This window comes from Balaenoptera borealis (assembly GCF_965194805.1).
Source record: "Balaenoptera borealis genome assembly, chromosome: 11".
NCBI lineage: Eukaryota > Metazoa > Chordata > Mammalia > Artiodactyla > Balaenopteridae > Balaenoptera > Balaenoptera borealis.
Window position 1 is genome coordinate 16,310,727 of NC_138868.1, and position 8,918 is coordinate 16,319,644.

The following is an 8,918-nucleotide window of genomic DNA, read 5'->3' on the forward strand; positions in this document are numbered from 1 at the left end:
AAATGTCTCTTTGCTACATCAGAATCACTGGCCTGAGGGTGGGGCAGGGCGCTACAAGGGAGGTCTGGTTACCCTCCCCCACACCCAGAGAGCCATCATACTCTACATGGTCCCCAAGTGGTCCCCAACGCATGATCAGGACCGACAAGTAGAAGGGAGAGTGGGTTTGTTCAAATTCTACACAATATTTTTAAAGAGTCAGATATGTCCAGACATGAAAGGTAGTGAGCTCTCCAAGCCTTGAGGTGTGCGAGCAAAGGCTGGATGTCGTCCATGGGATCGGATCGAGTAGGTAGGTTGACTCAGTGAACTATAATGCTGCCCACAAGACTACGATCTTGTGCATCTAGTCACAAGCCCCCAACTTTGCCCTCATACTAAGCCAAAAGCACCCAGGTTGAGGCTGGGCTCAGACAGTCTTATAAAGGACCAGGCCCATAGAGGTCTAAGGCCCTCCTGACCCCCAGATCTCTAAACAGCCCTGAAAAGCTCCTTCACTCCGGACCGGGGACCTCGGTCTTTGGGGAGGAGGATTCTGTCATTTCCTCAAAGGGGTGGAAGGCACAGCCTTGATTCATCACTATCACCCTCATCATCCTCTGGCTTGTATGGAAGCAGTATTACGTGCTGGGCCCACCACTAAGCATTTTACCCAGAGCCGTTATCTCATTTAACCCTCATCGAAATTGGTGAGAGAGGGGATCAGAGGGGCATTTGAGAGCCCCTGAATGACACAGCCTCCTGCCGCAGTTACTCCTCTGCTGTGAGTTCAGAGAGGTCAGAGGGTCAGGGAGGTGACTTGCCTACGTGACCGTCAGTGACCCAGGGCCTAGCTAGCCACCCACTCATTTGCAGTGGGATCTCAGACAAATCAATCATCCCCTACCCCCACTGAGTTTCTATTTCCTTTATAAATGAGGACGTCTCATCATGTCCCGTTGCAACAACATTCTAATATTCCGTATCCTAAGACAGTGGGTGGGAGAGTAATTTTCCAACTTCAGTAGTAGAATTACTCATTGCTATCATTATTGTTAGCAACGTCAAATTAACATTGAGTGTTTGCCTACCAGGCATCATTGGAAGCGCCCTGTAGTTACGAGGAGGAACACATATTCCTCTCTCCGCTTGTTTCCCTGAGGAGGGACCTCTACGGGGAGAACACTTCAGGCCTCGCTCCACCCACTTCTTCACTTCAGGCCAGGACCCCAGCAGTGGGTTATCTGATTGGTTCATCTGGGAGACGTACTGGGCACGCTCAGCGGCTGCCCGCAGGCAGTGTTCATTCTGGGCTGCTCCTCCGCATAATACCAGCCCCTGCAGGGAGGCTGGCTCCTGCTCAGAGTTGCCTGTGACCGGACCGTAACTCTGCCAGTTCCAGGGCAGATGGTTAGCCAGCCCTCTGGGGACCGGATCTAAAGCCACGTTCTCGGGGCTTCCTTTGGAGCTCCATCTTTGTCAACTGTTCTTTTCACTTGGTTCCAAATTCAGAAGAAGAGGGCTTCCCTCGCAACTTAAACAAGTGTGAAGCTCCTTTAACCTTCACAGCACCCCTCTGAATTATGTATTATTATTATCCCCATTTTACACGTGAAGAAAGTAAGCCCGTCGGCGTCAAGGATTGTTGAAAAGCTTTCTAAACATCAGGCAGCACTTGGGGTGTGTCCACCACGATGGAAGCTAGATTATGCTCCCATTCAGAATCTGACTCTTGTCTCCCTCCAAAGACACTCCCTCAGTCTTGTGAGGCTTGACAAATTGACACATTCACTTCAAACCAACACCCCACCCCCTTTTGAAATAAATATGATTTATTAACAACAATAACTTCAATATGATCCCAAGTTCATATAATGCATTTTTGTTTAAATATATATAGTATGTTTTTTGATAGCTTTATTGTAAAAGTGTGTTCTTTCTTGAGCATAAAAATAATATGGGCTTACTGCAGAAGATTCAGAAAATGGGGAAAAGTAAAAAAAAAAAAAAGTCTGTAATTTGATCTAGATAATCCCATTATGTGTTTATTTAAATGTTTCACCTACTTTTTAGCCTTGTTGAGTGCCATTGCAGGGGGCTGCCCTGTCGTTCTGTGTCTGCAGTACCTCTGTGACAGTGTGGGAACCTGCCCACCTACTGTGGCTGTCTCAGGGCAGGAGAACAGGCTGGGCACCCAGAAGTCCTTTCCCTGAATAAAACTCTGCAACTCCGCACTGTGATATCACATGTGCTTGTCTTACAAAAGCCAAGTGCAGCAAATGCAGGATAATCGCGTTTTGCAGCCCAAAAAGGGCTGCAACTTGCCCAAGGTCACATGGCAAGTAAAGGATGAGCTGGGCTCAGAACCCAGGTCTCCAAATTCCCAGACTCAAGTCATTCACCAAAGACTGCCCCCAAAGACTTAAATCCTGCTTCCTATTAATAATAGCAACACTATCCAAAACATCTGGTACATATAAAGCACTCACTATGTGCCAGGCACGTCTCACAAATGCTTCACATACATTCATTTGTATCATTTTCAAACGACCCTATGAAATAAGTATTATAACCAACTCCAGTTTAGATGCTGAAACTGATGCACAGAGGGGTTAAGACACTTGCCTAAGGCCTCACCCAGCAGGTAAAGAGCAGAGGCAGAAATGATCATCCTTGGGGTTTGATTCCAGAATCCACGACATTGCCTATGGTTCGTCCTCCACTCTCCTGGGCCAGGGCCAGCTGGACCCCAGGCAGGCTTCTGGAGCATTTCTGCCTGAGGAGTAAGCAAACTGGCCTAGGGGGTCACCCCCCTGGAGCAGCTCACTCTGCAACTTCACAGTGGAGCCAGGAGCCGAACCCAGGCTTCCTAATGCCCAGCTTCCGGCACTTTGTCCACTTTTCTGCATGGGTCCTATAAGCCTAGGTCCAGAATCTTCAGGAACTCCCACCCCAGATCACCTCTTGACACAGCAGGGAAAGTCAGGGGTGGGGCCCAAAGAAAGGCAGAAACTCCCACTTCCAGGAAAGAAGCCAGAGGGGAGAGTGGCGGGGCCTCCCAGAGCTGCCCACCTGGTGGTCTCCAGGGATAATGTCAGGGGTGGGCCTCCTGGAGGGCATCTTCCCACCCCCCAGCCCTGCGCCCACGCCTCACGGGGCAGGAGCACCTTCCACAAATAACTGCTGACTTAACGTACCTTTTCTGGCTGAGTCAGGGTTCATAAGGGCCAGAGTGGCTCCCACAAGGCTGGGGCTGGAGGAAGTTGGGCTCTTCCCCTCTCAGGAGGGGAAAGGCTGGGCCTCAGGAGGGAAGCCGGAGCCCAGGCTGAAGAAATCCCAGGCCAGCCACACCATTCCCACCTCCGCGGACCCTGGCTGCAGGCACAGGATGGGCAGGCCTGAAGGGCGAGGCAGGGGCATCCAGACCCTGCTTCCCGGCTCCGCCTTTGCCAAAAGGAGCCACCGAGGATCTGGCTCTGAACTGGGTCCTACTGGGCCACCCTGAGGAGAATCACTTATTCATTCAACTATCATTTCCTGAGTGCCCGCTGTGGGCCAGGCCTTGTACCAGGAGTCAGGACACAGAGATGGATGGGGCAGTCCCTGGCTGGGAGGGTTCACAGAGATACTCCATATGCCACCAAACAGCAGCAAAGAGGCAAGTACTCAGTGTAGGCAAGCGCAGAGGAAAGAGGGGAAGGGAAAGGAGGGGTTTTGGAGAAAGTCTGCCATTGACGTTCAGACCTACTTCCCCTCAGGAAGCTCAGTCACGGCGGGGAGACCCAGCCACCCCCAGGAAGAGCACCACGCAGGTGGAAATGACTGGTGTCTTGGAGCACGTACACACACGCTGGAGAGGCACAGAGGGCCCATACGGAAGGCTGGTGCTCTGGGGAATGTCTCTGGGGGCCTGAGAAGCAGCCTAGTATAAGCCTTGAAGACTGGCCAGATGCAGAAAATAAGGACAGCAGCAGCTCTCATTCATGGAGGACACACCATATGTAGGTAGAAAATTGCTAAGCGCTTCACATGCACTTTTTTGTTTTATCCTCACGTCACCCTATAAAGTAGTTACCATTATTATCCCCAATTTACAGATTCAGAAACTGAGGCCCAGAAAGGGTCAAATAGCTAGGAATGGCCAGGGCCAAGATTTTGCTCCAAGTCCAACTCTTCACCACCATGCTGTACCATCTCCCTAATCTGTGGACAGGCAGAAGGTAGACAAAGGTGCTTCAGGTGAGGGGTAGGCAAGGTTAGGAGGTGGAATTGTCCAGTTCCACTCTGTACTGAGACCCTGTGTTGTATGTGTGTGTGTGTATGTGTGGTGTGTGTGCACTCACATGTGCCCTACTTTACAAACGACAGAGTCCAGGTTACAGAACCCCCTGAGAGCCAAGTAAAGAATAGGCCATTAGCAGAGGAGGGAAGGAAAGCCCAGAGAGGAGAAGGAACTCGTGAAAGGTCACACAGCCTGTAAACAGAAGAGCTGGAACTAACTCTAAGAACCAGAAGACAGGCCTCTTCCCTCCCCTCAGCTGCTTCTCCATGTCAGCACAGAGTGAATCAGCTGCTGACAGGAAAACCACGGTGTAGGGGGAACCCCAGGGGTGAGTCAGGAACCAGACAGCCCCCAGACACCAGCGGGGCCGTCACAGAGGCCCTGGGCCTGTGGCTGGCCTCCTCACAGGCAGCATCAGGGGGCGAAGGGAAGAGGGAAGCAAGCGTAGCATGAAGCTCGGCCAATGTTTACCTCTAGGCTTCCCTCCTGTCTCCTCAGATCCAGGCTTAGAGGAGGGGAAGCCAGTGGGCAGGGCAGTTCCTGCTGAGATTAAACCAGACCCCCAACCCCGGCCCTGGCCTGTCACACACAGGGGCCCAGGCTCTTCCCTCTCGCCTGCCTCTCACAGAGCCAACTCCTGACTGTTTGATTCTTCCATGAAATCATAACCGCCCCCTGAGCTTCCCGTGGGGTGGAGGAAGTGGGTTTAAAGATTTGGAGCAGGGGGTCAAGGCTGAGCCAAAACCAGGGGGTGCCAGCTGGCCCCAGATGCTCTAAATCGAAAGGAATGCTCGGGGCTTGGGGCTGCTCTGCCCTGGGCCAGGAGGGGCTGTCTGGTCCTCAGGGTGAACAGGGGCTGCGTCCCCAGGGTTGGAGGGTAAGAAAAGGGGGTGAGGAGCTTCCAGGAAGTGGTTCAAAAGTCTGAGGCCACAAGAGAGAGGGGACTGCCCCACATTGCAGAAACTTCAGAGGAGCCCTGGAGGAACCAAAAATCCACCCCCTGCCGCATGTGGGAAATTTGTGCCCCCTCTGGCTAACCTCTCACCCTGGCCTTCCCTGGGCTGGGACTAGGAGGGGAGAGCTGCAGGCACTTCTTTCCAGCCGCCCTGCTCTCCCGCCCCCCCAGCCCCTGCTGACTGGCTCAAGTTCCCTCCACTCGGCCCAGAGGCCTCCCCTTCATGGGCAAACACAGAGCCTTCTTGGGCGTCTCCCTCTCTATCACTCTGTAGCACTTGTCACCCTCCCCAGTGCCTTTACCCACCCAATCCAGCCACCTTCCTGAGCACCTGCTATGCACCAGGATCTAGGCTCCATGGGGGATCGAAAGAAACAAAGGTCACCCACTGGGGCACTTGCTCCCTCCCTGACAACAGTGCCTTTCCTATCCCCCAGCTGCAGACATCCCCAAAGCCCCCCAGTCCCCTCCTTCCCCATCATCACAGCCATCGGTTCGTTATCCCTTGACCACTGGGTCTTGCACCCAGCGCATCTGGCAAGACTGTCTTTCCAAAAGCGCCACCCTGACTATGTCACTCCCCTGCTCAAAAACCTTCAGCGGCCCTCACTTTCTACAAATCAAATCCAAACATCTCACCTTGGCATTCAAGGTCCTCCACAAGCTGATCCAACTTACCATTCCCCCTTCGCATCCCTGCACAGTCCTAGCTCTTCAGCCAGACTGATCAATCTAGCAGTTTCCTAAAAATCCCCTGAACCCTCTGGTTCCCTTTCCCATCGGATCTGAACCCTGATCTTGGTGGTTGTAAAAGTACCGAAGCTGTGCTCACAGTGTCTGCTATATAGTATGTGGGCTACTTTCAAAAAAGGTTGAAAAAAAAAAAAAATCCCCTGAACACACTGACCTCCTTGCCTTCCCCTAGGCATCCTCCTCTTCCCAAAACACTATATTTGCTGTGGCTACTGAAACCTTTGCAATCCTTAAGGCCCACCCAAAACTCCACTTTCTCCATGAAGCTTTCCTGAAGATCCCTCTGACCCTTCATCTATCTCCTATCAGAGTCCCGTTGTCTAAGTTCCTCACCAGACGGTAAGCAACTAAGGATGGGGTCAGTGTGTCATCGTCCGTCATTTATCACGTGGGGTAGAGGAGTGGTAGGAGGACTTTCCAGTAGATGTTTACTAAGCACTGTTTGAAATGAACATCTCCTCCTTGCCCCCCGCACAGGCAACACCTACTGACCCCTCTCCCTCCCCACCAGACCAAACTCTAACCTTAAGCCATTCAAATGCTTGGAGAGGGGAGTCTGGGGCCCCAAGTTGATCCAAGCCCAACCAGGACTTGGGATCCCAGGCAGAAAGCCCTGTTCAAGTCTCACCACCTCCCTTTCTCCCGTGTCTCACCTCCCCTGAGCACCATCCTCCCACACGTACACACGCTGTTTCCTCCACATAGCACAGCCCTCAGTCAAACTCTGTCCCATAGTGCTTTCCAGCTGGTTCCACAGTGTAGGGCTCATCTCCCCAGGAGAGGCAGGGAGCCATCCACCTTCAGTGCCCAACCCTGATCAAACAGATAAAAGGTGCCCACACTGCCCCTCACCTCCACCCCGAGCCAAGCATCCAATGGAAGAGCCGGATTCTGGCCACCAGAGCAGTACAAACCCATGAGATCTCATCTGGCCTTGAGCTCTGGGTGTGAGTTATCCTCTCCAGCAGAGGCATGGTGGGGATGGGGACCTCACTGTTAGCAACTCAGAATGAGGGTAGAACCCAGAGGCTAGCTCACCTCTGTATCACCTAGCTCCAGCTAATATATAGTAGGTGCTAAGTAAACATTTGGGGGTTTATTTAACTGGACACCTAACAACTGCAAGCAATATTACTGAAAACTCAGCTACTCTTTGGTCCAGATGACACATTCCCCAACCCCAAAATGGACAAAGTGATGCTGGTGGCAGGTGGCAAGTTTTGGCTCTCACAAGGTCAAGAGGAGCTGCAGCCAGCCCTCCAAAAACAGTCTCATTCCCAGGCAGGAAGCCAGTCTATCACCTGCCCATCCACATCAGAGCAGCTGTCATACAATGAGGCCTCACTGGGTGCCTGGTGCCTTGCTAAGCACTATATACACATTATTCTATTAAGTCCTCACTACTACCATTGAGTACCATCACTACCCCCATTTAACAGATGAGGAAACTGAAGCTTGAAGTGGGAGTGGAATCCAAAGTTGGTCCCAAGTCCTCGACCACTGAACTAGGCTGCCCAACTATGGCCCTGGCACAGAGCACCTACCGCCACCAGGGACAGAAACGTCCAGCCCAAGGAAGGAACCCTGGGCATGCAGCAAGAGCCCCGGCTCTGGGCTTGACTCTGGCCCAATGTTTGCGGGGTTTTCCCTTGTCTTCCCCACTCACCCGGATAAGAACTTGTCCCCTAGTTTCCGCCAGGGGCCTCCCAAGCCAGCTCACTTGGAAAAGCCCTGGGAGGGGGATAAATGCCCTGCTGAGTTTCCCACCCCAAGTCTTACTGGGCTCTCAGAGTTGGGGGGAAGGGGAGGCTGAAACCTCCCTGACTTGGGCATCCATCCCAAGCCCCCGGCTCTGCCCCCGGTTCCCAGGCCTGTGGGTTCAAGTCCCACGCGAGGAACTAGTGTGACCTTTAAAGCAATTCGCTTCACCCTCGCAGAGAGTTCGCTTTGCTCAGTGTCACTCTGCAGGGAGACAAACTGTAGTCTGGGCGACGCAATCCGAACACCTGTTGAGTCCGCTCTCACCTGCCAGCCTCACCTTCCGGGGTTTCAGTGAGAAAGGGCAATAAGAACACGGAGTCCACCTAGTTCAACCTCTTCCTTTTACTGGAACCCGAGAGGTCCAGGGCAGGGTGGGGGGACGCGCCCGGGATCACACAGCCAGAGCACGGCGGAGCCGGAGAACTGGGGGGTCAGGACTTGGGAACTTAAGCTCCTTCTCACCCACCAGCTGCCTTCGTGGCCCGACCTGTCACTTGTTGCGAGAAAGCTGCCCAAGCGGGCTCTGGAAGTGGGGACGAAAACTAACTTTGCTCGTGGTTGCCGGCAAGCCTCCCCCCACCCCCTTCTCACCTGCTGGCTCTGCCTTTTGCTCGGCGCTGCAAGCCTGGCGTCTCCCGCTCGCGCCCCACTCAGCGTCCGACTGCGCAGCCCTGGATTCAGTAGCTCGACCGTCCCCCTCTCGGCAGTCGTCGGGGAACGCAATGGCCTCGGCCAGGCCCCGCCCCCGGAGGCCCCGCCCCCCAGACACGCCCCCTCGGCCTCCTGACTTAGGCCCGCCAGCCCCACCCCCAGGCCCTGCAGGAATGTTGACTGGCTTCCAGCCGGATCGGGCTCTGTCCGCTACGGCCTCCCTCCTCTAACCGGCCAGCCCCGCCCCCCCTCCTCTAACCGGCCAGCCCCGCCCCGGGTCCTGCGGGGGATGGAGCTACGCCCCTCGCCCCGCCCCGCTACGGCCCAACTTCACCCTGTGGATGGGGCCCCTCCCTGGGCCTGCCTCCTCGGCCGGGTCCTCTGCGCCCCTCCAGGCCCCGGGCCCTGCCCGGATAAAGCCTTGTCTGGGTGGGCATGAGCCTCAGCCCTGCCGGGTGGGAAACCTCACTCTCAGCGCTTTCTAGCGGTCCCTCCCCTCCTCGGCCTTCCTCAGCCTTCCCACGCTCCTCCCGCGCC

The 8,918-nt window shown here is 54.3% G+C and overlaps 1 protein-coding gene across 4 annotated transcripts in view; it reads right to left on the reverse strand.

The window, feature by feature from the left end:
- The window catches only part of CD82 (CD82 molecule), a 50,947-nt gene extending 42,481 nt beyond the window's left edge, over positions 1 to 8,466 (reverse strand). For 3 of the 4 annotated variants that reach the window (XM_082342936.1, XM_082342935.1, XM_082342937.1), the window contains exon 1: positions 8,322 to 8,449. The gene's annotated coding sequence lies outside the window, so the exon portion shown is untranslated. Of the gene's footprint in view, positions 1 to 8,321 lie in introns of all 4 variants that reach the window. The other variant, XM_082342938.1, reaches the window with a different exon arrangement.
- Positions 8,467 to 8,918: the final 452 nt, after the last annotated feature.